The sequence below is a fragment of the Gallus gallus genome, chromosome 1 (assembly GCF_016699485.2).
Source record: "Gallus gallus isolate bGalGal1 chromosome 1, bGalGal1.mat.broiler.GRCg7b, whole genome shotgun sequence".
Lineage (NCBI taxonomy): Eukaryota > Metazoa > Chordata > Aves > Galliformes > Phasianidae > Gallus > Gallus gallus.
In genome coordinates, this window is record NC_052532.1 from 71168685 (window position 1) to 71193580 (window position 24896).

The following is a 24896-nucleotide window of genomic DNA, read 5'->3' on the forward strand; positions in this document are numbered from 1 at the left end:
AAATACTACTTTGTAAGTACATTCTTAGTTCTATTAATTTCAGTTCAGTGCTTTTTGTTTTTGAAAAAAGGTACCTCTTTGCCTTGACATATGTAAAGTTTTTCTCAGTACCCAGTTTGCCCTTGTCCACGTACTTCTTCTGTGTTTAGAGATTGTTTCCCTTTATTTTGAACCGATACTCTATGCCTGCATAATCTTTCATGCATAAAAGCAGAGTGTTCCCATTTAAGTCAATGGGAAGATCTGATAAACATGCAACGAGACAATGTGTTACTGGATTTCCCAGTAGGTTATTTTAAATACCTGTTGTAGATTTTTTTTTTTTTCTTTCCCTAAGAGCTTGTTTTGCTAAGGACATTGACTTTTTTAAACTTAGTTGTCTGTCAGTACTTTCCAACTCCAGTGTTCTTTCTTTGACCCTTGGTGCATTAAAAAGCCCAATATTTTTCTTCTAGATTTTGAGGAATAGCAGTCACTGGAAACTGTGTGATTAGTTTCATACATTCTAGACAAAGAAGTGGAGAGGTGAGAAATGCAGGGAGTTGTCCTGAGTGCCAGTCATTCACCTACCTGCAGTGGGCATGTCACTCATCTTGATGCCAACACGTAGTCTGGAAGTTTCTTTTATTTTGTGAGCCCTCTGGGCTAAACCTCATGCTTCCTGGCGGCATGTGCATGCTACAGAGGCATCTTCCTTTCAGTTTTCCTGATGATAGTCTCTTTCCCTCTCTTCCTACTGGGGTAAGGAAAGACCAGAAACAGCAGGAACAAGGAACAGCGAGGGTGAGCGAAGGAAGCAATTATTTTTGCAAACAGAAAATACAGTAAAGCAAATATAATGTTATTTATTTTGGATTCTTGATTTCATTTCTCTCTTCAGATCCTTATAAAACATATTGAAATTCACGGGTTCCTGCTATGAAGAAGCTTGCAAACAAGGAAAGTCACTTCTCAGGTGTCCTGAGGAGGAACCTTTCGCATCCTGCATGTTGCTTGAGGATGCATGGCAAGCAGAAGACAGAGGAAGGGGCATGCTGTCTGGGTATAATGAGACCCCCAGATTGCTTCATCTGGAATGAGACACTTCAAGTGTTAATTCCTGTTGCTAGACACTAGAAAGCTACATGTATTATTATGGATCCAAAATATGTTAATTTGCACAAATTATCTAAGAACTGGAAGACACCCTTCCTCCTATCTCAAATAGTTAATCTAGATAACTCCTGTACCCTGCTGGTTTAGGACCTTGTTTTGGAGCCTGGCACTCCTGGGCCTCCTTAGAAAGTCTGCTGACATGGGTAATCTAGTGCTCGCTTTCAACTGCATCTAGCCCATGAGGAGTCTGTCTGTGGTACTAAGCTCCCTGCTCCAAAGACTTTGGTCAGCGTGGCACCCCTGCCTGGCCTTAATCATATTCTCTTCTGGAGCCCCTAGCAATGCTTAGCTTCTTCAGAAGTGCACCTGCCTGATGGTAGAGGGGAAGATATTTTAGTGTAAGCCACTCAATTCACATGCTCTTTTCCTCCCATCCTGGCTGAGTAACTGGTGTTAACACTTAGATCCTGGTAAGCAGTATCACCACAGATAAGGAAGCCTACACATGAAGCCTTGCTTCTGTTGATAAATCTCATATTAATAATATTGTCCCAGGATACTGTAAACGAGTTGCTAACAGAAAGCTTAACAGCAAAAGTAAGTGCTTATTTAACCTGATTAAGCCCAGATAGTGGCATGCATCATTTCTAATAGGCAGCATATTTTTCCTTTATTTTCCTCTGTTTCTTTTTTACCAGTGAAAAATCCTGGAGCTGGCCATTATGTTCTCCAGCATCAGGTATTTTTCCTGCATATTTGTATACTGTGAAATATTTTAAGATTTACATTTATGATATCTACAAAATATTACAGTTTTTAAACTGTTTTAAGACCCAAACAATATTATAAATCAGCTTAGAACTTTCCCAGAAATGTTGAAAACAAAGCATTCTGAGGTGGTAGTTTTCACTTGAAATGTTTTGATAACTTCAAAACAGTTCAATAACTGTGCAGCAATTAGCCTGGTTTTGGGAGGAAGACTACATGGATTTTGTATGTATTTTTGCTCAGGAAATAATATGCCATTGAGCCTTGGCGGCTGAAGGTGTCTCTATGTTTGAAGAAGTGGAAGAAAAAAAAAGAAAAAGTGGAATGATTTAGTGACTGAAGAGAGTTGCCACTTGCATGAGCTCCATCCCTGGGGATATGACCTTTTTAATCCTCTTTAGTTAATGTATTGGTGATCTTTACTTAGGCAGAGTAAACAGTGCTGTTGTGAACAAAGGGGAGGTCATGCTTCCTGCATTACACTCTGACCCCGGGGTCACGGCCTTTGTTCCCCGCTCAATGGGAATTGCTCTCCAAGGGCCACCACAAAATGGAGAACTAATTTCGGCGCGTGCTGGCGGAGAATGGCAGCATACCGGAGGAGTGAAGGCCTCAGCTCCCTGCTTGCTGGTGGCCGCCGCGCCCGGACCTCACTGAGGAGAGCGCGCAGCTTGGGCTTGCCACCACAGGGAACTAGATCGTGCTGCGTGCTGTCTTTACTCGTTTTTCTTTTTTTTTTTCCTTTTTTTTTTTTTTTTTAATTCCCCCCCAGCTCTTACTAGACTTTTTCAAGGGAAGAAGCAATATGTGAGAGAAAATGGCGGGATTTCTCTCTTCTAAAAGAAAAATGCCGTGGCAATCGCAGCATTGAACTTGGGCCTCCAAGGTCATAGCTGCGTCTCAGAGTATTACAGTTGACAAGCGCTGAAATTCAGCTTGTAAGGAAACGTGATGCTGTGTCCCATCAGATTGTGTTCGTCACCTTTTTCACCGCATTCTACCAGCACTGCATGACATAAATATACACATACAGAAAATGTGAAGCCAGATATGATAATTGAGGGGTACAAAGCCAGACTGAGCTGGGAATTTCTCATTTATAATTAATTCTATGTTAAAAAGAAACAAACTGGTTTGTTGGGTGGGGTTTTTGTTTGGCTTTAGAAATAACTGGTGGCACAATGTGATGCATCTCGTTTTTATTTGTTGTGACCACTGAACATTCATAAACGTTATATCTGAGATAAATTATTTGGAAAATTCACAATAGAAAACCATCACATTTCACTGAAAGATGTTTATTATTTTTCATTTCTACATGCTTTTCTTTGCTCAGCACTAAAATCTATGAAATGATAGATCATAAAGCAATTACTTGAACTGCAAACATATCTTCAGTCAAAATACTTCTTTTCCACCACCCTTCCTTCTATCCAATGAAAAAAAAAAAGAAAAAAAGCTCATAATTGCTGATGACAGGCAAGCAGTGTAAAACCCAGCAGGGTAAGCAGTGAGCACAGGTGGCCTGTATGTGAACAGGGAAACTCACAACAGTGCCATCACAGAAATAAGTAATACTATGGTACTAAGCTTTGGGGCTCCATAAGACTGTGAACATAAATGGATGTAAACACAGCATCAAGGTAAAAATGTGCATTACAGTAGGTGTCAGCTCTTGGGCATTTCAGGGCATACTGATTTTTATTTTTCCCACTTTTTATGCCACAATAAATCCCCGAAGGACTACCATTTTGGTGTAACAGATTTCAGAGTGGGTTTTCCTTATGGCTTAGGGAACAGCACTGCTAATACCGTTTGCTGCAGTGTCCACATGCATGTTTCTTACAGCTCCTTTTAGGCTGCTTCAGATTACACGCTGAAATATGGTTTTACTCAATACAGGGTACTGTAATTGTCTTTTCTGTGAGACAGCAGTCTTTTCTGTTTCTGTCTCTCTTTCTCTTCATTTTAATTTGTTTACTTGGCATTCCAGACATTTCAATTAAAAAGTTAACATCTTTCTCTTATTTTATTTGCTGTTTAAACAAACATTTCCAGTTGTCTACTTGTAGATTTAAAAATGTATTCTGTAATATAGCAAAATAATTATTTATTATTAAAATATTAATAAAATAACATTTTAAAAAGTGGCCAAGCAACTCCAATGTCATTCCATTTTAATGAAAGCTTGCATTTAAAGCTGAGCCAAGCAAGAAGGGCACAAAGTTAGTATGTCAGTAGCAAGGGACACTGAATACAGCAATACTGAAATAGACACTCCTGTTTCCTTTATTCGTTACTTGAAATTCGCCAAGACTACTTGCTTTACATTTTAATAGAAGACAGAGGGGAAAGCTATGCTTACTATATCTACTATCCAATAAAGATGATAATGTCAGGTTAGCATGTGTATATTATTCACTTATGTTCATTAGCTAAAACTAGTACATATAGTAATGAAAATACGAGGTCCATCCACTTCACCATGTGTTCTTCAGTACTGGTGTTGCTTTTTTGTTACCTGCAGGATTAAAACACTAAACAAAGTGTCAAGGCAATGTCTGTTGCATTTATTTTTCTTGTGGGGTTGATTTTTGTGTTTTTGTTTTCATTTGCTTTAAAGCACTGATGGGGTTGTGCTTGCTCTGGGGCTGAAGAGTTATAGGACAGTTTTAAAATGTGGATAGCTGCTTAGATGAAAATGAAAATGAAGGGAACATTCCACTAATTTTCAAATTTTAAAATACTTTTTCCTCAGAAAAATACTGGAACCTTATAAAAACGCACTATGTGTCTGTATGAAAGGAAAGCTATTTTTTCTCTGTGTTAAATACTTCAACATACAATAAGATAATATGGTAGTAAAAGTGCCACTTCTAAAAGCTTCTTACTGAGTGGAGCCTTTATGAGATTTTCTGCTTTGGATATATTTGAGTATAGGCTCTCAAGGTATTTGTAGCAAAGACATTACCCCCACCCAACTTACTGCTTATTTAATCATCTTATTTAAAACAACAACAACAAAACAGTTTGAAAAGAGCTTTGTCCCAGGCAAAGTTTGCATGAAAAGAGTAAGCGGGGCATAGTCTATTTTACTGTGTCAACGTGAGTCCTCAGCATTTCTGCTTCTGTGAGTGATTTTTCCAGTTAGTATACATGATAAACCCAAACATTGTTTTAGTCTTTTCAAGACCTTTCTTATTTCCTAGACAAAGATGCTACTGAAATTAGGAAATCAGAGAAGTGAACTCCTGCATTACTTTTTCTTAACTTGCTTTATCAGAATTGTTTCCAAATGTGACCCCTGAAGTGAAGACGAAGTAAGAACCATTCACACTGAAAAGCATTTCCCCCCAGTTAAGCAACCATTACACACATGCCTGTTCTGCCTTGAATATTAAGCTGTTTCTATTACAAGCAGATTTTTCTGATCCTTTGGACAATGGTTTGCTCTATTTCTAAGGGGAGAAGAAATAAAAAGTTATAAAGCTATCCTGTAGAGCATGGTTTTGGTCAGGCTTCACATGTAATTCCTGAATCTATTCTTTTTTTTTTTTTTTAATTATTGATTTAGCTTTTTTCTAAATACCAGACTGACAGATGAATGGTTTAGGGCCATTGTAACTCGACAACAGCCATTTGAAGTAAATGCTTATTTGCCCATGTTGACTTCAGGTAAAGTCTCTTCTTCTGCCTCTTTCCTTTGAGTACTTAGATTAAACAAAACAAAACAAAACAAAACAACACACTGAAGTTTCAAAGTGCTGCATGGCTACAGATAGCTGTGTATTGTACAGTTACATATATGGGTTTCAATACAAGAAAATACAAGACAAACCTCAGTTGCACCTGTAAAAGTAAAAATGGTACTTTTCTGTGGCACTGCATTGTTACCTTTTTCTGCAGCATGAGAATATCATTCTTATGCTTTCCGCAGGTGTTATCCACTTTGGACACAGAAATGTGTGACAGCCTCAAAATGGCGTTCTCTGCTAGGGAAACGCAAAGACAAAAGCTAGAATCACACAGTAGTTCCAGCACAAAATGATCTTTTCCAGTGGATTACATTTCTCAGCCTGATTAAGGTTTTGGCCACTTGCTGGCCAGTAAAAGGTGAATGCTCATTCTGTAAATCCGATATTCCTATAAAAATCTTCCTCTGTACGTATGGCATAGCCATTTGCTATCCGAGCATGTGTGCAAGTACTGTATTAAAGCAAAATTGTGTTTTACGAATCCCCACAATGAATCTCAAGTATCTGTTTGCTTTCCCTTCTGTGCTGAAAACTCCTAGTGCTGCCAACTGAGTGCTGGAACAGAATTTTGGTTTGTGTGTGCTGTGCTTTATTAGATGAAATACCCGATCTTTATGGCCGTTTCCCTAATTGTTGCAGGTCTATTAAGGGAATGAGGTCTTAAATTCAGGTAGTTACAGAGCAGTTAGTTAGTTGTACTTGTTTTCTGAATGTAGTGATGAGTCGTTACGATAATGCTGAAGGGATAAAATTGCTGTTGATGCAGTACCAAATATTTCGTATAGTTAGATACTTTATAGCGTTCTCTAAATGCCATGTTTATTTGTATAACTAGAACAAAAATGTCCTAAACAGTATCTTCCAAGATTTTCCTGTTATTCAAATGTAACCCTTTATTAGTAATCTTCTGGCTGAGTTATTAACGTGATTTATATTATGCAATTTTATGTAAACCAAATATTAATGTACAGTCTTGCTCTCACAGTATTCACACTCACTGGAGTGTACATACACATGCATTGATATGTATGGTCTGCCATGTTACACACAGCACACGTGTGTGCACACACACGCCGAGGAGCTGAAGTATATGTCAATAATATAATTGTTGGGGGAAGAGAAGATTGTTTCTGTTTCTTATTGCTGAATGATGGAAGGCTTTCCAATTTGAGTGTCTGGCTTAAAAAGTTTTGAAAAGCAGATGTATTTCTAATTGAGTCAGGCAGAGTCTCGCTGTCTTGTTGCCAGGAGACAAAAGGTGTCACGGTCTATTTTTTTCCCCCCTTCATGATTTTCTTATTAAGTTACTCGCTGCACTAGAAAAAACATTATACAGTTCTCTTGAATTTTTTTTTAGTGAACCAAGAAAAACTCATTGTGTGGCATTTGCACGCAATGTAGTGTTGATGATATGCTCTGAGAATCAAGAGTTGACCTTGTAAGATTTCATTGCTTTTATCATCCATCTAAATCTCTAGTAAAATGCCCTGACAAAACATGGTTAAGTTTGGGAGTTGAAACTTCCATGGATTCATCACCGATATCCCCTGGGAACTTTCAGTATTCAGAAAAGGAAGGTGTTTTTAAACACCTTAAAAAGCAGTTCAGTAAGAATATCTGGAAGTGGTTTTTCATTACTTTTACATTTTTTTTTTGGAGATGCTAGCATTATCATTCACATTGTACTTCTTGTGTAGGTAGCATAGAAAAACCACAGGGAATATTTTGCTTTCAGGAATGTTTTAGCTTTGCAGTGCTGCAATAAGCTTTGTTAAAATAATGAGTATTAAATTGTGGCAGACATTTAGCCAGTATGGGTGCTGATTAATCTTTCAAAAAGTAAAAAAAGTGAGAAATTACACAGAAAGATTTTTTGCTTTCAGTACCCAGATGACACACGCTTTTTAAAAAATACTTTGCATTATATCCAAGGCCAAGGTAATATAATGTAAAGGTCCCTTCTTTCCGGACAATCATAAATGGTTCAATTCAGAGGTGCCTTTCTGCACCGAGGCCTTGCAGCTCCAACTGCCTGTGAGCTCCACAGCCAAAACTGCACTGCTGCAGCTGCTGTTGGTGGAGTTCGCTTGGGCTTCCCCAGTGCGTGCTTCATCATTCAGTGCATTGTCCACAGGGTGTCTCTGAGAGAGGGATAGCAGTCCATTCACATTTTCTAAAATCCTTGATGTGTATTCAGTCATTTTTGTCAAATATGAAATGTGTGTGTGTGAGTGTGTATATACATACATATATATATATATAAGCAGAATGCTTAACTGTATCTGTGTATGGGAATAAAAATTTCTAGACAAAGGAAATACAGAATCAGATGTATGTGTGACATTTTGTTTACTAAAGCTGAAAAACAGCAGAATACCGTTAAAGCCGAATATGTAAATTTAGACATCCTTTCAAAATGTAGGAAGCCTGGTAATGAATACAAGTGTGACAACTTTGGTAAGTATAACATGACGTGGGGGAGAAATGATTCCCAGGAAGACAGCTCACGGAATACAAGTTTTATAAAGTACTGAATTGAATGTGGTGTTATTTTTTCTCAACTGCAATCTATACTTGCAATTAATATAAAGAATATAAAGCCTGTATTATCTGTACAGATAAATGCATTAATAGAGTTATTTATACCATTGTTATTCTTTTTTATGATAATAATTATGAGTCAATATTGTTCACGTTAAGAGGGTTTTTTTTTTCAAGAAGAGGGATTTAAATGCCAATACACTCTGTTACGCTCTGATACTCAGCCAGCCAAGCTAGACAGATGAATCTAAGATGCACATGATTTGTTATATATTTTATTTTTAAAAGGTTAAAGAGAAATATTTAATTGAACTGTAAAACTGAAGTTGGCTATGTAAAATAGGTAAGACTAACATTCAGCTCATAGATGGCTATGAATTCACTATCTGCAACCAATTTGGGTTAAATCTCTTCATGTATACTAAATAATTGCAACTGTGCTACGAATGTGTCATCGCAATGGACAACCCTTTCTATTTTCTTCCAGTTGTGTGTGAATTTGTCACCTTACTAACATTTCACTGCAAAAAAAAAAAAAAAAAAATAGACACAAAGCAATTTCTGTGGTACGTTCTCCTTTTTCTTCCCACTACAATTTACTTTGTAGCACTCCATTGTAAAACAGATAAAAAACAGAGCCTCCTCATACAAAACTTGGGCACCCGACAACTCTTGCCTAGCTGAAAAGCCTACGAGTAATTTGCAATATGGAGGTATTTTAATGCCCTGTTTTGTGGACCGAAGAAATGACAGGTTTTCATGGCAGATTTCAGTATGTCTATCTGCTTATTTTTTGCAGCTTACTATTCTCTAAAAATTAACATTTTTATAATTTTTTTACAAGGTGATATTTACTTTCTTTTTTACATATACTTGTATTTTAATTCTCTCACTCCCCCCCCCTTTCTCCCCTAGTAGCTATTTCTTCAGGGCATGCAATTTTAAGCAGACCTGCCCATTTGAATAAACAGGGGTGTGTTTTAAAATCCAATAGCTTGTTGTAACTCTGCGTTCCTAGTGAAATCAGAAGAAAAGTAGTGCTGGAGCAGAGCACTTGAACTTGGAGAACTGGAGTTGTCAGTCACTGCTGAAGGTACAGGAATAGTGGATGGTAAGTCCTTTTAACGTTTCTAAGGTTAAGCACTGCATGTGAAATACGGCATCTCCTGGGATAAGCGCCATCTCTTTTTCCTGTGTGTAGCCAGAGGAAAAAGCTGGGTTTTTTTTTCCTGCTGGAATTACCAACGTGGTGGCCATTTGTGACCTGGGCTGGCTGCCTGCTGTCGCGAGGCAGTGCTCGGGCTGGGAGCCCCTGGGCAGCAGCAAGAGGATCGGGACCGGGCTGGGAGGCACCCGCACCTATGGGGCTGCGGGCAGCTGGGGGCAGCGGTGCTGGGGCGCCGGGGGGGGCCGGTATGATGTGGGCTCCCAAAATCATAGGAGACAGCGATCTGCAGCGTGGAGCTGCCTTGTCTGGGCTCAGCGTGAGGAACGGACTGCAGTCTGTCAGAGCATCAAGTCGTATGCCTGGGTAAAGTGGATGTGGTTTAAAGTTTAGTTGCACTGTCAATAAAACAAAATCACACTGTTTTACAGCTGAGGAGATTTCTCCTTATCTGACGTGACTTCGCCGCTGCCTAGCTTCCAGCCTCACAAATATATACTGCAGTTAAATTAGCCTCCAGGAAGTTTACAGCACATTTATGATAAATAAGGAGAAGCCAGTAAACAAAATCTTATCTGGGGTTTTGATTTGTTGTTTGAGATGTAAATTTTCATCAGTAGGAATGGTATACAAGAAAAATATTCATATCACCAGTTTGGAGCATACAGCTCTGTGTAGTAAAAAAAAATCAAATAGTTGCACGATAAACAAAATTGCGTTGGTAACACCCTTTAAAAAACTGCTCATGTCATGCACTGTTTGATACTTCCTTCCTCTGGGAGAAAAAATATATTAAAAAACAAAAAGCTTGTCCTACTGCCAGAGTTTCCTTTGTGTTGGTACCAGCTTCGTGCCAAGTTTGCTGTAAAACATTATCGTTAATATACAGTGCACCGAAGGAAACGTTTTTGCAAAATGCTTCATTATGTTGGTAGGGATGGATGCTGCAAATGCACCCTTGCTCAGCTGTGCCTTTACATTTCTGAATCACTTACATCCAAATTGTCTGTATTTGGTATTTCGAATGTTTTTTCCCCTCTAGGTTAATATGCCACTGATCCTCTGGAATTAATGTGAGTTATTCAATGAAGTACGCTTCTATGATGCGTACATCAGCTATAATCCCACAGAGCACCTTTAATCCCATCAGGAAACAATGGGCAAACTGCTTTGCTTCTATTTTTATTTTTTAAAAGATGCTTTTTTTAAAAAAAAAAACTCTACAAATATTAAGTACAGATATTCCTGGTGACGCTTTGCATGACATACACTGGCATTGTTTTACAGATATAATAAGTAAAAATTCAAAAATATGAATTTTCACTCTTATGGATACCTTTATCTTAAAAGTGTAATAAATTCGATTGGAGTATTTTTCTAAAAAACGTCTACCTGGCCATATTTTATTACACATTTCTGAAGGTTGTTAGATTAGAAACCCTCCAATATTGAAAATGATCGATATTATTTTAGAAAGAAAAAATCACTGATCTGTATAGAAATGTTTTGATGTCTGTGCTGCATAAACTGTAGATGTGATACCACTCCAAATTCAAATGAAAGAAAACAAATTAGTGCATTAGAGAAGTATGCGTAAATGAGGCAGAACTTGTGATAAAGGGAGAGAAAAGTGTTATAAAATTGTGTAATAGCACAAACAAACTTCAGTTCAAAACTATGGCTGTTTTAGAATGCACATCATTTCAAATTATTCAGGGATAATGAGTGTTAAAAGAATTCCTCTGCTTCCTTTTTTGGACTTCCATTTCTCTTAAGTGAAGCTTGCGAGTTAGGCTTCCCTTAATTGCTTTCCTGAATCCTTATTTTTCAGAACAGCAGTAACCTTCATTTAGACGACTTGCCATCTTATTTTACAGCTGTGGTGACAGATATGATGTATTTGTCTATCTCCTTGAAGAAGGATAATATACAGTGAGCGAGGCTGAGCTGCAGTTGTGTAAATGAGATGCACTTTTAACCCTCGAAGTGCAGCAGTTATCCCAGTTACGAGACAGGCAGAAGCAGAGATGAAACTCAGCTGTCTTTGCATTTTTATGAATAAAAAGTGAGAAAGGGATAGGCACAAAGAGTAACGGAAAAGGAGAACCGTATTTTTATATTAAAAATACAATAATAAATAAGGTGCTGAAAATGGTGTCTCGGAGAAAGGGCAAAAAGTCATTGGGAGATCCCATTAAATGCAAGAAAAACACTGCCAGCTAAGCTATTCGTACATGTGAGCCTAAGCCTTTCTTAAAACAGCGGTCTGTCTTTTATATTACACTGGCATCAGAAGTTGTTGAATGCACTATCACTTACAATCTCTTAACGTTTCTCATCTGTGCATGTCTGCTAAAAATAAACACTATCACAGACGTCATTATTTCAAAATAAAAATGCAAAGTTTTTAGCGGGATACTGCGGCTATCTGTTGCTAAGGCTGTACTCCAGAAGTTACGCTTACTATTACTTTCCGAGCACTCAAGATTTATGAATACACATCGACAGCCCATACACAGCAGACACAAAAGTTATTAGAAGAAGAGTTCAGAATTCCTAGGTATGATTTTACCAACATAAAACTTTGTGGGAAAGCTGCTGCTCAAATATCTCGTCAGATACATCCTGATAATCTCTAGTATGTTTTTACTGTAATTCCCGAAAAATAAATATTAAAAACGTTTTGTGGTTTCACACTATTAAAAAAAAAAATAGAAACTGGTAAGTGCAGACCATAAAACATGTATCTGGCTTACAAAGGAACTGTTTATTCTCCTCAGAATGCCAGTGGTGAGCATTTTCGTGAGATTTGAGGCCGGATAAAAATGTGCAGCAGAGGTTCCCTAAATATGTCACTGCAGTGCATTCACGATGTGGCTCAGCCAGCCGTTCGGAGACCCACATGCCACTCTGTGCTTTCTAGACTTAGCTAATATTGTGCATTTTAATAGAGCAGATGTAATCACATCTACTGCGTTGTGTCTGGAGTGTCATGTCTGAAAACAATGAGATGGGTTTTAATATACTTTATAATATACAGGGGGAAAGCATGTCCTGCTAAATGCAGGATACCCTGTTCTTTGTAATTCTTGCTTGTAGCAATTGTATCAGGCAGAGTGCACGCAGCTCTTGGGATGGCTGCGTTACAAGCCTACTGTAAGTAAGTCTGTCTGTCACTGTCATTACCACAGCAGATCACTTCAATACTATATTTTTAGAAGTCAGTGAGTTTATGTAAGAGGGAAATGCATCTTAAAAAAAACCTCTGTGGCTGTGAAGACCTCTTCTATTTTTTGGAGGAACTCGCATTTCAAAGCAGTAGGTTTGAGAGCAGCCACTAAGATGTGTGTGTGGGGGGGGGGGGGGGGGGGGGGTGAGGATCTGCGAGTTGCAAGGAATAGGAACACACATCTACTGTTTTTCCATCTCGCTTTTTCTATCACCTCACAATCAATACTCAGCGGAATAAGACATCAGTATCTTTTTTTTCCTCAGGAATACTTTTTAAAGTGTTAGAAACGGCGTGGTATTGACTTTTCCAGTGAGCTGAAACTGTCCGGCTGCGTTAAAAGTATATCAGGGGAGCATCGATAGCATAAGCAAAATAAATATTAAATCAGGGGGACAACTACAACTTTCCTTAAGTAGCCATGTAATCCCTTTTTCCCTTTTTTCTGATGGTAACGTGCTTTCCACAAAGAAGACTTCACGAGGTTGAATCCTGCAGTCCTTTTTTTCTTTTCTTTTTTTTTTTTTTACGAAGGGCAAAGCAAATGCTCCACAACGCTTTTTGTTAGGAAAGCACTTAAAAAAATTTGAATATACCAATAACAGAAAAAGTATATATATTTTTACTGCAACCAGGAGATCTCATTGGTTGAGTGAAATGGCGAGATGTGACGCAAAAGGACACTTGGACGGGTAGAAATGCTGATGTATGCCAAAGCAGGCGTACCAAGAAATGCTGTTGCTATGAGAGAAACAGAGGGAGAGGGAGATCGTGAGAGAGCAAGTTGTGGAGGCCTTCTTTTCTCCCTTTTGGCTCGCGTCACAGACTGCTACATCTCTTTCCTAGCAGGGAGGGTTCAGCAGTCCTCGGTGGGCATTTTCCTCGGACCCAGCATCCAGAGGAAGGGAAGGGAGGGTTTAGCAGGTCACCTCGGAATGCGAGAGCAATGGGAAAGCAGGAGGGTGTATGTGCTACACCAGCGATCTGCGCTACGATAGACACACAAATTAGTACAGCAGATGAAGCAGCTTAGCTCGTTATCCACCTGTATTAAGGCTCGCAACTTACAAGTTACAGAATTAAAATGCACGGACGCACAGAGACACAGACAGATGTATAGTTACAATGCCCCCACCTTTCGGCTCATGAATTATCCAGCTGGGATAGCGCTGCCTCTTGTGTGACATTCTTACAGAGCTGCAATGAATTCACCTTGTGAGTCCATCAGCCGGAGAAGGAGGAGAATCATTTGCAGGACATTTATTTTTTTTTGCCTTTCTTCTTCGGCAAGGGGGGAAAAAAAGTTTGCGCTATGAACTTAGCCTAGCAGCTTCTGGAACCGGAGCCAAAAGGGGCAGGAAGTTGTTTTACAATAGCGTTACAGTGATCTGCCACAAATGGAAAAAGCCAAATGTTGGACTCCGCAAAGAGAAAAAATATTCTTCTCTCCCTCGCCTCCCTTCTCCTGCCCCTTCAGAGGGAAAAAAAAAAAAAAGTAGGAAAAGGAAGGTTTGCTAGAAGCCCTTTTCATTTTTAATTACTTTTGGTAAGTAATGGAAAGATTATCTTACTTGCATATTCCATGGCAAGCACAAGGGGAAGAAGTATCAAAGGGACGTTTGAAAAAAACGCACTCAGTAACTAGCAACGGGACTTTTGGCACAATTCCTCGAGTTTGCTTGAGGTTATGGAGGGGGATGGGAAGGAGAGGAGCGAGTCTACGCAGTACATTTTCCTTAAAAAGGGGAGGAGGAACGGAGGCAAAACTGCATAAAACTTTTTTTTTTTTTTCTTTCCCTTAAGGAAACGTGCATTGCTCTTCTGAAGCTGAATCCTCAGGCATTCGTGGCCCGTCTCTGCAGCCCGATGTGTTTTTTGTGCGTGTGTGTAAGCGCTCTCAATCAAACAGAAATCATGGCAGCTGTTTTTCTTCCAGCACAGCAGTTGAGCTGTCTCGCCCAAATGCTTATCAGCTTTTGACTCCGTGCCAAGATAGTTATAAGGGCCAAGCAGCCTGCGCTTGGCTGTGCAGCTGGTGGAGGAGCGAGGGCATGAGAAAACAGAATCACCCAGCTTTTTTTGTCACACACACCATCTACTTTTTTTTTTTTTTTCTTTTCCAATCCCCGTTTTCAGCCCCGTGGGTCCTTCCGAGCAGCTTTTTCGCGGTCCCCGCAGCGCTTTCCTACAGGGCCGCATCGAGATGGGAGTCCAGCGCTCCTCGTTCTAATCCCGGAAGATATTTCCAGAGGACCTTCCTTTCCTTTCCCTCCCACTCCCCCCCCCTCCCGCCCCCAATTAAAAGCTCCATCAGCCGGCCCCGCTGCCTCTCCTCACGGCTGCTCTGTCCTCCGCGGCCCGCACGGTCCCGGGCCCTCGCTGCGGTGCGCTGTGCGCGGTCGTTCGGCAGTGCCGTGCCGCGCCGCCCTCCCATCGCCAGCCCAGGCCCTGCGCCGCGCCAACGCGGCCTCCTCCGCCTCTCGGCTCCAGTCGCTGCGAGGGGGAGGCCGGACTCTGGAACGAGGCTGCTGCCGCCGCTCGCATTCCTGCTGCAAGGGCCTCCCCTTCAGACGGCCTTTGCCAGAGCAGAACTTTTAAAAACGCTGTACATAGGCGCTGCTGCTTTTTCTCCTCTTCGTCTCTCTCTCTCTCTCTCTTTCTCTCTTTATTTAACCCTCCTTTCACTGCTGAAGAACGGATTAATTTTCCGTCTCTTCTGCGCTTGGCTCGGCCGTACTGTATATCGTTGCATTGAGGTTAAAACTCCCGAGTATTTTCCCCTCCGCTGATCCTTTTCTCTCCCTCTCTCTCCTCTCTCTCTTTTTTTCCTCGGTTAAGGGGAATTGATTTCTTTGGCCGAGCTAGTTTGTATGCTGTGAGAACGAGGGCTTTTATTTGTCACGTCCCCCCCCCCGCCCCCCCTCCCAGTACCGGCACACCGCGCAGCTCACGGAACGGCCGCTCGCCCTGCCTGCCTCTCTACTACAGCTCCGTTCCCGTGGCTGTAGGTGTCCGTGCCGCACGGAGCGGGGCTCCGGTTCCCCCCCCCGCCTCCCCGAGCACTCTGCGATGGCCGACACGGGGGTGTGCGGCGAGCGGGGGCCGTCTGCTCCCCGCGGCGGAGGGGAGAGGGATGTGTAGCAAAACGCTGCCTCTGGGACAGGTGCCAGCTCCCAGACAAAAGGAGTGGAATAGGCTGTAAAGAGGGAGGGCGGGGGGGGGGGGGGGGGGGGGGGAATTAATAGCCGGCAAAAAATAGGAGCCGCGAGCCTCGGGAGGAGCCCTGGCGGGAGCGCGCTGCCTTGCCGGCCTCTTCGCCGGGTATTCCCGAGCTGCAGGGCGGAAGGAGAAAGTTGTGGCATACTTTTTATTCCTGTCTTCTCTTCAGACGTTGGAAAGCGTGAAGGGAGGGTGGAGGGCGCCTTTTTTTTTTCTTCTTCTTCTTCACCCTCCTCTTACTGAATTATTCATAGTGTCAGCGGTGAAGCCAGGACTATTAGCATGCATCAGACATGCTGTTTGTCTGTTTGCTAACATTCTTCATTCAAGACTTGTTAACTACCAGACAAGCTTAACATGCTTCTCTCTTTCTCCTCCCCTTCTCTCTCCCTCTCTCTCCCTCCCCTCTCCCTTCCCTTCCCCTCCATGCCACCCCTCGCAGCCTCCCATTGTTGTCGCTGGGAGCTGGCAGCAGCTGTGGCAGGGGGAGCGTGCGGAGGAGCCGCCAGCCGCCCGCTAGGTAAGGACCGCCTTCCTTCCTCGCAGGCCTGCGTGCACTTGCGGGGCCGCCGGCTCGCCGCCCGCCCTTCCCGCGGCCGCCGAGCCGCGAGGCGGGGACGCCGCCGCCCGAGGTCGGTCTGCAGCCCGCGCAGGGGTAAGCCGAGCCCCGCCGAGCGGGGACCGCAACTTGGGGAAAGAAAGTGCGCGGGCATCGCGCCTCGGCGGGGCCGCCGGCAGCGCGGCGAGGTCGAAGCCCGCTTCCCTCCCTCTCTCTCTCCCTCCCTCCCTCCCTCACTCCCGCAGGGCTGGCCGCGAGGGACGCGGTGCGGCGATACTTGCCACCGCCGGCGGGTTTTAGGTTGGACTCTCCCTGCCCAGCGAGGCGGCCCCTCCCTTCGCCAGGCTGGCGAGAAGCAGCGGGCTTCGTTTTCTTAGCAGACAAAGGTCGATCGCAGCTTTTATTTCTGAATGCAAATCTTCCAGGACTTGTGCCAGTCTTGCCTTCATTGATTGCAGAATAGCTGCTGGCTTCAATGGCAATCCCCTCCCTTATTTCTTAAACAGAAAGAAGCTCAAGAAAAGAAACCGACAAAGTTGGGCGGTGCAAGTTTTTATATCTATTTAATATTTCGGCGTGTCCCAGGCGTTATTAGACGTCGGCGTGCAGAGCAGTCACGATGCGCCTGGGAACGAGTCCATGGGGTTTTGTGCCATCTGTACGCCTGGGCACCAGCATACCCGTCCTGAACTCGTATTTTTGAGTTAACTGTGAGATGATCTTCAGTAATTGTATCTCACTGCAGTTACGCATCCCGATTGTCTTAACAACGTGGATTTGGACATAAGTATTTCCGGGGCTTGTATTTATTTTTTTCTGGTACCTGGGATTGTTCAGGATTGCTTTATAATTGCCATTTGTATCATCTCTTTTTACAATGATTTTTTTGATAGCCTGCAAAGGTCCGTAAGTGCCGTAAGTGTATCTTCTATTTTATCTTCTACATACGTGTGCGGGTGCGTGCTCGCGCTCGGTCCCGCTCTTTCACTTGCTCTTTGGGTGTTGACGAAGAAATTTACTTAAGTACATTACTTAAATACTAGACTAATGACATTCGTAGCTAAATCTGAGTAGCATGCAGCTATAGATGTTCTGAGTTAGGCATGGTTTGGCAGAGGGTCACAGATTTATAACAACTCTGAAATCGCCAAACCTATAACACTTTCTGTGCTTTATATAGCCAAGTGAACACGCAAGCTGAAGTGTCTGGAAATTAATATATTTTAAAGAGCCTCTGTGTGAAATCTAATCCTTCCGTATGTATTTGTAGAACAGAGTGCTTTCTTCTGTGCTGAAGAAATCTGGATGCTCATGTAAAACGTTTCACTCGTTTCCTTTAATTTTATTTATTTACTTAAATTCATGGATACAAGAAAACAAATCCAAATTCTTTTTTTTTCTTTTTTTTCCCACCCCCCCCCCCTCCTCAAAGTAACTAGAAAATACCCAGTGGCTTGCACAGTAATAGTTTTAAATTCAGGCCATTGTCAGTATTGTATCAAAACCATCTCCGTATTGACATTGCATTTGAGCTGTTTTATGGTAACGTAAACTGAAAAAATAACTCGTAACTTGAAGCAGTAAAGTAGTATTTATTGGCCGATCAAACTCAGAGTAAGCAGAGAATGTTTTGCTGAACTGTGCAGATTAAGGAAGGAATTTAGGAACGTATGGCTCGGTGATAGCTCAGCTACAATTAATTTCTTCCAAGTACTTTTCAGAGGCTTGTGGTAGCTGCACAAGGCAGTGCAGTTAAATATTAACTAATATTTTTATCTTGTAGTAGTTGTTAGAAAATTGCAAACTCCTAAACGATCTTCTCTGTGGAATTTCAGAGCGCTCTATTATATTGCCCCTAATGATGCTGTTTATCTAAAGAGGGTTTTTCTCTTAGGTTGTACCACTTGCTGGGGCTGTCTTGTTGCCGAATAGTAGCACGTAAAGGAATATAAAATTGCTTCTGGTGCGTGAGTTCATTATCCTGTGGTGGCTTGCTAGAAGTGATGGCTGTGGAAGTGAAAGAGGCAGAACTGACTTATTGCTGGTCTGTTTCACGGTGAGGATTTCTTCAGCTGCGCTGAATGTGGCCGTAGCAGCGCATAAAGATCACGTGCATGCTAATTGGAGAAGAAGGATTAAAATCTGTTGATTAGATTGGGTTATAAATTCAAAATTATTTTACTCTAGAACCTGAAATATAATTGCTGATAGAAATGTTCCGCTCCTCAGATGAATGCCTTCTGGAATTATGCACGTGAGCTGAAGCATTTACATTTGAAAGCATTTTGTGTCGAACTGCCAAATAGTTTCCTCAAAAATACTTGGTGTATGGACTGAAAGACTGAAAGCATAGGCAATGCTTTTCTTCATGAAAATATTTTCTTCGTAATTGACTACGATGAATTTTTAGCATATTTTCAGATAATAATTTAGTGGAACATTGTGAAACTAATCTAAGATGCACTGTCAGGAGAGGAAGCTGGTTTTGCTCCAGACTGTCTTTCTCCCCCACCCCTTCCTCCGAGTGGATTTTTATCTTCCAGAAAGGGATGTAAGGTGTTTCTGGTAAATGAAGGTCATGTTCTCAGGCTCCCAGCTCTCCTGAGCGAAACCATGGCTTTCACCAGGTGGTGCTAGGGCAGGGAGTGCAGGAGAGATGTCTGCTAGGCCCGTGAGCACAATGCAGGGCTGCACAGAGCTCTGCTACGTGGAGGGGAGAGGGCAGCGTGCATGGAACGAGCACAGCCCACAGTGTTTTACACACAGATGGATTGTGATGTGTGGAGATGCTAAATTGGATGCGTGGCGTTCTTATCCAGGCTAAACTTTTTGAAATGAATTGGAATCTTGCCCGGGTGAAGACTGCAAGGTTTGGATCAGGCTAAGGGAGGTTTTATTGTGGGCGAATGGGAGCAGAAAAGAAGGAGGTGGAGTGGAGAAAGGGGAAGAGAATGGAACAGGAGTTCACGCTTTCAGATGTAGGTGCAGCCCTGAGTTGTTGCCTTCATCGAAGCTAGGCGGGTAACATCAGGCTGGCTTCTGTTTTGTATGGGTGCATTGGTACAGTACTGCCTTTCCCCCACATCTGCCAAGTATTCATGGTCGCTTTGTAACTACGAAGGAGAAATACAGAGGAGGAATGGAAGGAAGGCCGTGTTGCATCCCGGTTTCTCCTGGAGATTTTCTGGGGGATGCGTGTATAATTCACATCCCCAAAGCATCCTGGCAGCCCCTTGCAGGCAGGTGGGCTCCCTGCGGCCAGGCCCAGCTCCACACGAGGCGCGCTCCTGGCAGACCGGGGCCTTCACCTGCCTCCGGCTTGTGGCCTCCTCACATGGCGCTGCAGTGCAGGCAGGCCTGTTGTCGTGATGCCTTCCTTCCAGAACATGGAAATGCGCACTAATTAGGCATTTTGCCTGCTAACTGCATCAGTTGCTCTCAGCTTGAAACAGGTGCAGGTAATCAGCACTCCCTCCTTCTCCCCCTGCAGTGGTGGTGGTGGTGGGGGACTCGCATCTATAACAAAGCAATCCTGTGATGCAGATTTAGTTTTGATTTATACGGCCTCTACCGGATTGAAAATACAGTGAATTTAGGAATATGATGATTGCATGTCTTTGTTTCTTAAGACATACTGTAAAACACGCTTCTTCACAGCCATGTGTGTGTTCATATAGCGTGTGTTGTCTCACAATGCATTTGGTTTTTGCAAGGATACATATTCATGTATTCAGCATGCATGCAGCTAGCTAGACTTATGATTGCAACCAGAAGACAGAAAGTTGAAATGGCTGTAGCCAGCACAATAGGCGTTCACGAGGAGGGTGATCCCAGTAGATATAAAATGGCGGGGCAGATTTTTTCAAGCGCATGTGCACTTCTGCAAGTCCTTAGTTTATACTGCTGTAAACTGTACTGACTGTGTAAATCTGCACTTGTTGTGCATTTAACTCTGTGCCCGGGCTGCAACAGAGAGAATGTGGTTAAGTTTGATGGGTTTCTAGATCCATCTCTCTCTACCCAGATATTCATTAATGTGTTATGTCTGTACGTTCCGTGGAAGTCACTACTGAATCTTGCCTTTGACTTCACACAAGCAAGCAAACCGCGTTGTGATTTTTCCTAAGAATGCTGCAAAAATTTTTCCACAGCTCCCCCTGCACTTCCACGGAATGTTTTTAAATCTCCTGGTGATCCTAAGTATTGTCAGGTTTTCATGAAAGTCTGCACTGGGGTCTTCAAAATCAGACATAATTCTGTTTATGATGCATGTTTTGTAGGTGTATATGCAGGATAAAATGCCCAGGATCAGCCACTTTGCAGCCTGGCTTTTAAAAATATATACCATCAAATGTAAGCTCTCATCATTTTGAGTCGCCCTTTGTAAAAACAGCCTTGTTTTAACAGAAGATTAGTGTTACCAGTTGTTCAGTGGTTGCATGCTCTTCTCTCCTGCGTGCATTTGAAATGTGCTGTGCCGTACCTCTAGAAACAAAAGGTCTGATCCAGAGGCCTCTGACAGCAGTGGGGTTTTTCCATTTACTTCAAATGGGATTTGATTTAAGCCTATATACGTAATAGTTTGCAATAAAGACTTGACTATTGCAGTGGTTTTCTGGATCTTCCACAGAACTTTTTCAAAACTCTTGTAACTATTGTCCAGCAGCAGTACTCCAAAATGCAAATAGAAGTGCTGATCGTGATTATTTTTTTTTGTCTTTTTATAAAAAGGAGACAGAGCAGGGGGACAGGGGGCGTCCAAAGAGCTTCTTCTCACTGGGAACAACAAATGAGTGTTGTATGAATGAAAAAGTGAGTGTTGCTTGCCTACTACGTACATAGTTGATGCATTACCTTCTGCATTCTTTATTTAAATTAGAGCAGTTTTTTTTTTTGTTGGGTTTTTTTTTTTCCATTTTTGAAGGAGTCCATAGATTTCAGGTAGCATACATATGTATATGTACAAGTTTATATTCACTTCAGCTGTCGTGTCCTGCTGTTACCTGCTGAAGGAAACACTTAGCTCCTGTCCAGTCTCTCTGGAGTTTCATAGTGACTGACTCTTCTCAAACTTGTTAAAACACAAATAGATTAAATTGAGAGTAAATTGCTTTGGATGCTGATAGAAAATTTTGCAAAGGGGAAGGAAGATGAGCTAAGGAAAAATAAAATTATTATAATAACCAATATGCCTTAATTAAATATTAATTAGGTCATAATATTCTATAGCCCCTGATTAATTATGTCTAAATTGCTGACTGGTATTTTATAACCTTTTAAACCTGATGTACGCTCTGCATGTTGCCCATTTATTCAGATACCTGCATAGATATGTTTACAGTAGCATTCATTTGGCTCCTGAAATTCTTTTGTTGATGTAAATGAGCATTTCCAGAAGAAGAATGCGTCTTCAATTTTAATAATAAGAGAGATCGTGTGCTTTTGTAACTGCAGACAAATATTTTTAGAATGCCAAATTGAAGGGAAAAAAAAAAAAGAACTATTTAAAAGGGGCCTTGTTTTCTTTATTGTCTTTATTTTTCCTCATCTTAGGTAATTTCCAAAATAAGAAAAGGCACTGGACCCAACTGATACAGAGAGCTAGAAAACAAGAAGCAGCACCACTGGGTCTGTCTATTTTAATGCTGGCTGGGGGGGCAGGCGGTGACACTTGAGTAGTTTAGAAAAAGACATGGTAGTGCTTTTGTGATTTACAGTTGTGGCAGGCCAGAATGCTTCACACCTAAGTTAATTCATCAGAGAGAGATGTCAGTTTTTTTGTACAGGTGATGCGCTTAATGCTGATTTTTGATACAAGTTGCGTTGTATTTTTCTAATAGGCTGCTCGTAGTCAGAAGTAATACAGAGTTGCAATAGGCTGGGTGGTAGAAAGGACTGCGTTCTGTCTAGAAGATGGAAATACAAATGCTTCTGTGGCTTTATCCACAAGAGGCGATAAACGTAGAATTACAAATATTTCTAATATTTTAGATAGACAGTAACTTGATTCAGTTCAGGAAAAGCACGGGGCTTTTAAATGCGTTAGAAGCCTTCTCAGTATTAGTCTTGCTTTTTGTTGCAGTTCAATATGCAAAAGGATAGGAAAGCTGTGTGACTGCATCAAAGAGATCTTGTTCGCTGTATTTGTTTTGCTTCTCATCCTCAAACAACTCCAGTGTATTTACTTGTACATTTGTACATCCAGAAAGCATTATTTTGGAAAGATTTTACTCTTTGATAAGATACTTTATTTTTCTTTTTTTTTTTTTCCTTTTTTTCTTTTTATATTTATTTTTCTAGTTCTTTTTTTTTTCTTTTCCTTTTTTTAACGGGAGTCCTCATGATTATTTTTATTAATTTTGGCACATGAGATTTATTGTCTTATTTGTCTGTAGGAAACTTAAATAGTCTGTCCAGTCCTGAGTCAGTGGAAAGTCTCCCACAGATATCAGAGCGTTTTGGATTGTACTCTTAAACCGAAGTAACGCTAATTTAAAAACCTGATGCAGGAAGCTTGAACTTGAATGACTCTTAAAGTACATTTAAAGAACGCTCAGTTCTGCATGACCTTACGGACTTAACGCAGTTAGCTGTTTTGCCTTCTTTCTTTGTCTAGTTTAAACCGAGGAGAGTCAAAATATTACTTGCCTATTTTAAGGGACACAGCATTGGTATCCTCCATACTCCAGCATACAGTTATGAATTTCAAGATGCCTAGGAAGGAACGTTGAAATCCCAAAATGGATGGAAACTCCGTAAGAGAGGGGCCCAAGGGGCATGCACATAGAAATTCTGCTGTTAGACGGTCATCATGGGTTTTGTTTTTGCTTTTAATGCAGTATGAAATGCACGGTTTCTCTGTTGCTTGGGTGTAAGAATAAACCATTGACATTTTTAAATCTACTTTTATTAGTACCCAGTTTTTAAATAATTTTCCAACTCAGTCTGTTATGAAGATAGTTACCTTTTTTTTTTTCTAATGGAAGGTTATACGTTTCTCGTTCTCTAATTATTATAGAAGGAGGAATTAACATGATCACATGGAAATTTTGTTTCTTAACTGGAGATTTACATTGATGGATTGAAGGTTTAAGGCACGGATTTACATTTAAATTACATATTACATAACATTTACATTTTAAATGATACTAAAACAATTATTTCTACTGTCTCCTTGGTGCCTTCTGAATATCTCTGTAAAATTATTTCATTTAAAATATAACCTGCTCTACAGTATATGTCTCTTTCACCTGTGAGACTCGTGTTTTCGTATGGACGCAATCCTACTTGGCGTAGCTAAAACTGACGTTGAGTATACAATATTCAGGTGTACACATTTAAGATGTTAGTTACTACTTGTTTAGAGTGGCAGTTACTTCCTTCTATATGATACCGAATGCTCTCACGGGGTCATACTTGGCAGGATAAAAGTGATATCTTTCATGAGTTTGTATTTTTTGCTCCAGAATTCTTCCAGGAGTCAAAATGTAGGTGTGGCTGAAGACAGGCAGATAAAGAATAGCACTTGGCTGCAGATACGGCCAGTAGGGAACAGGGTGATCTAGAGTTTTTTGCTGAGTCCAGAGAAAGGGCTGATGTCGGAGAGAAAAGCAGACTTGAAAGGTGATTGTATGAAAAGCAGGCCAACATAGAAGTCATGTGAGCACAGAAGTTGATCTACTTTATCTCATCAGGGATTTAAAAAGAAAAACAGCTTTAACATCATGAGGAGTCCACCTCTTGCAATTGGTTTTAACAAATTAGAAGGAACTTAATGGGAACGTAATTATCTTCCCAAAATATATGCATCTTTTACAGTTGATTGGATATGGTTGCCTTACACCTATGTGAAGTTCTGGGTTGTACACAGAAGCACAATTCCATTATTGTCAAAATAATTGCTGTCACCTTTTAACTTTTGTTCCCTGCCGAGCTGAATAAAGGGTACGCACACGTGTGGTGCTGCTCCAAAATTCACAGGGAGAAGGGTCTGGGGCAGCAAGCATCACGTGCTTGAATTTCCTAGCTTCATCTGTCATCCGCGTGTTCCTCCTGAAACACCATCTAACCCAAAATACACGTTAATTAAAGGTACAGGAATAAGCACTAGCAAGCTTTCCTGCAGGTCCATTGGTGAGAATTGCAAGTGGTGGACAAACAGATAAGAAGTCTCGCAATTCTATTAGCGTTAAGAGAAGAAGGTGAAAAATTACTTTGTCAGTGCACTTGCAGGCTTTGTTAAAGCTCTGTATGAGTGTCTTTGAGAAATGTTTGTAATGAAGTTTTTCCCGGCGATCAGTGGCTACTCTCTTATCGCTGCCTGGTTGGTATTACTTCCAATGGCAGTTTTAAAAAGGAAAGTCATTCTTTGCCTGGTGAATTTCACCTCTCTGCAGGTAGCTGGTTCAAGGCCAACATGGAGCTGAAGTCCCACTAAGAATGTTTCAGATAGCACCCAGATTTTCTCTGTCCTTTATGTGCCATGAACTACCTCTGGAGTAGCCTCTGGGAGAAAGATGGCAGAAAGCCTAATTTTGTGTCACTAATTTCAGTGGGATTAACTCT

The 24896-nt window shown here is 41.3% G+C and overlaps 1 protein-coding gene across 35 annotated transcripts in view; it reads left to right on the top strand.

The window, feature by feature from the left end:
- The window catches only part of PPARA (peroxisome proliferator activated receptor alpha), a 278561-nt gene that overhangs the window by 87326 nt on the left and 166339 nt on the right, over positions 1 to 24896 (top strand). For 26 of the 35 annotated variants that reach the window (XM_046942389.1, XM_046942408.1, XM_046942370.1 and 23 more), the window contains 3 exons: positions 881 to 9270; positions 14357 to 15557; positions 16215 to 16292. The exons of 1 other annotated variant lie outside the window; for it this stretch is intronic. The gene's annotated coding sequence lies outside the window, so the exon portion shown is untranslated. Of the gene's footprint in view, positions 1 to 880; positions 9271 to 14356; positions 15717 to 16214; positions 16428 to 24896 lie in introns of all 35 variants that reach the window. 8 more of the 35 variants (XM_046942207.1, XM_046942455.1, XM_046942166.1 and 5 more) reach the window with 6 other exon arrangements.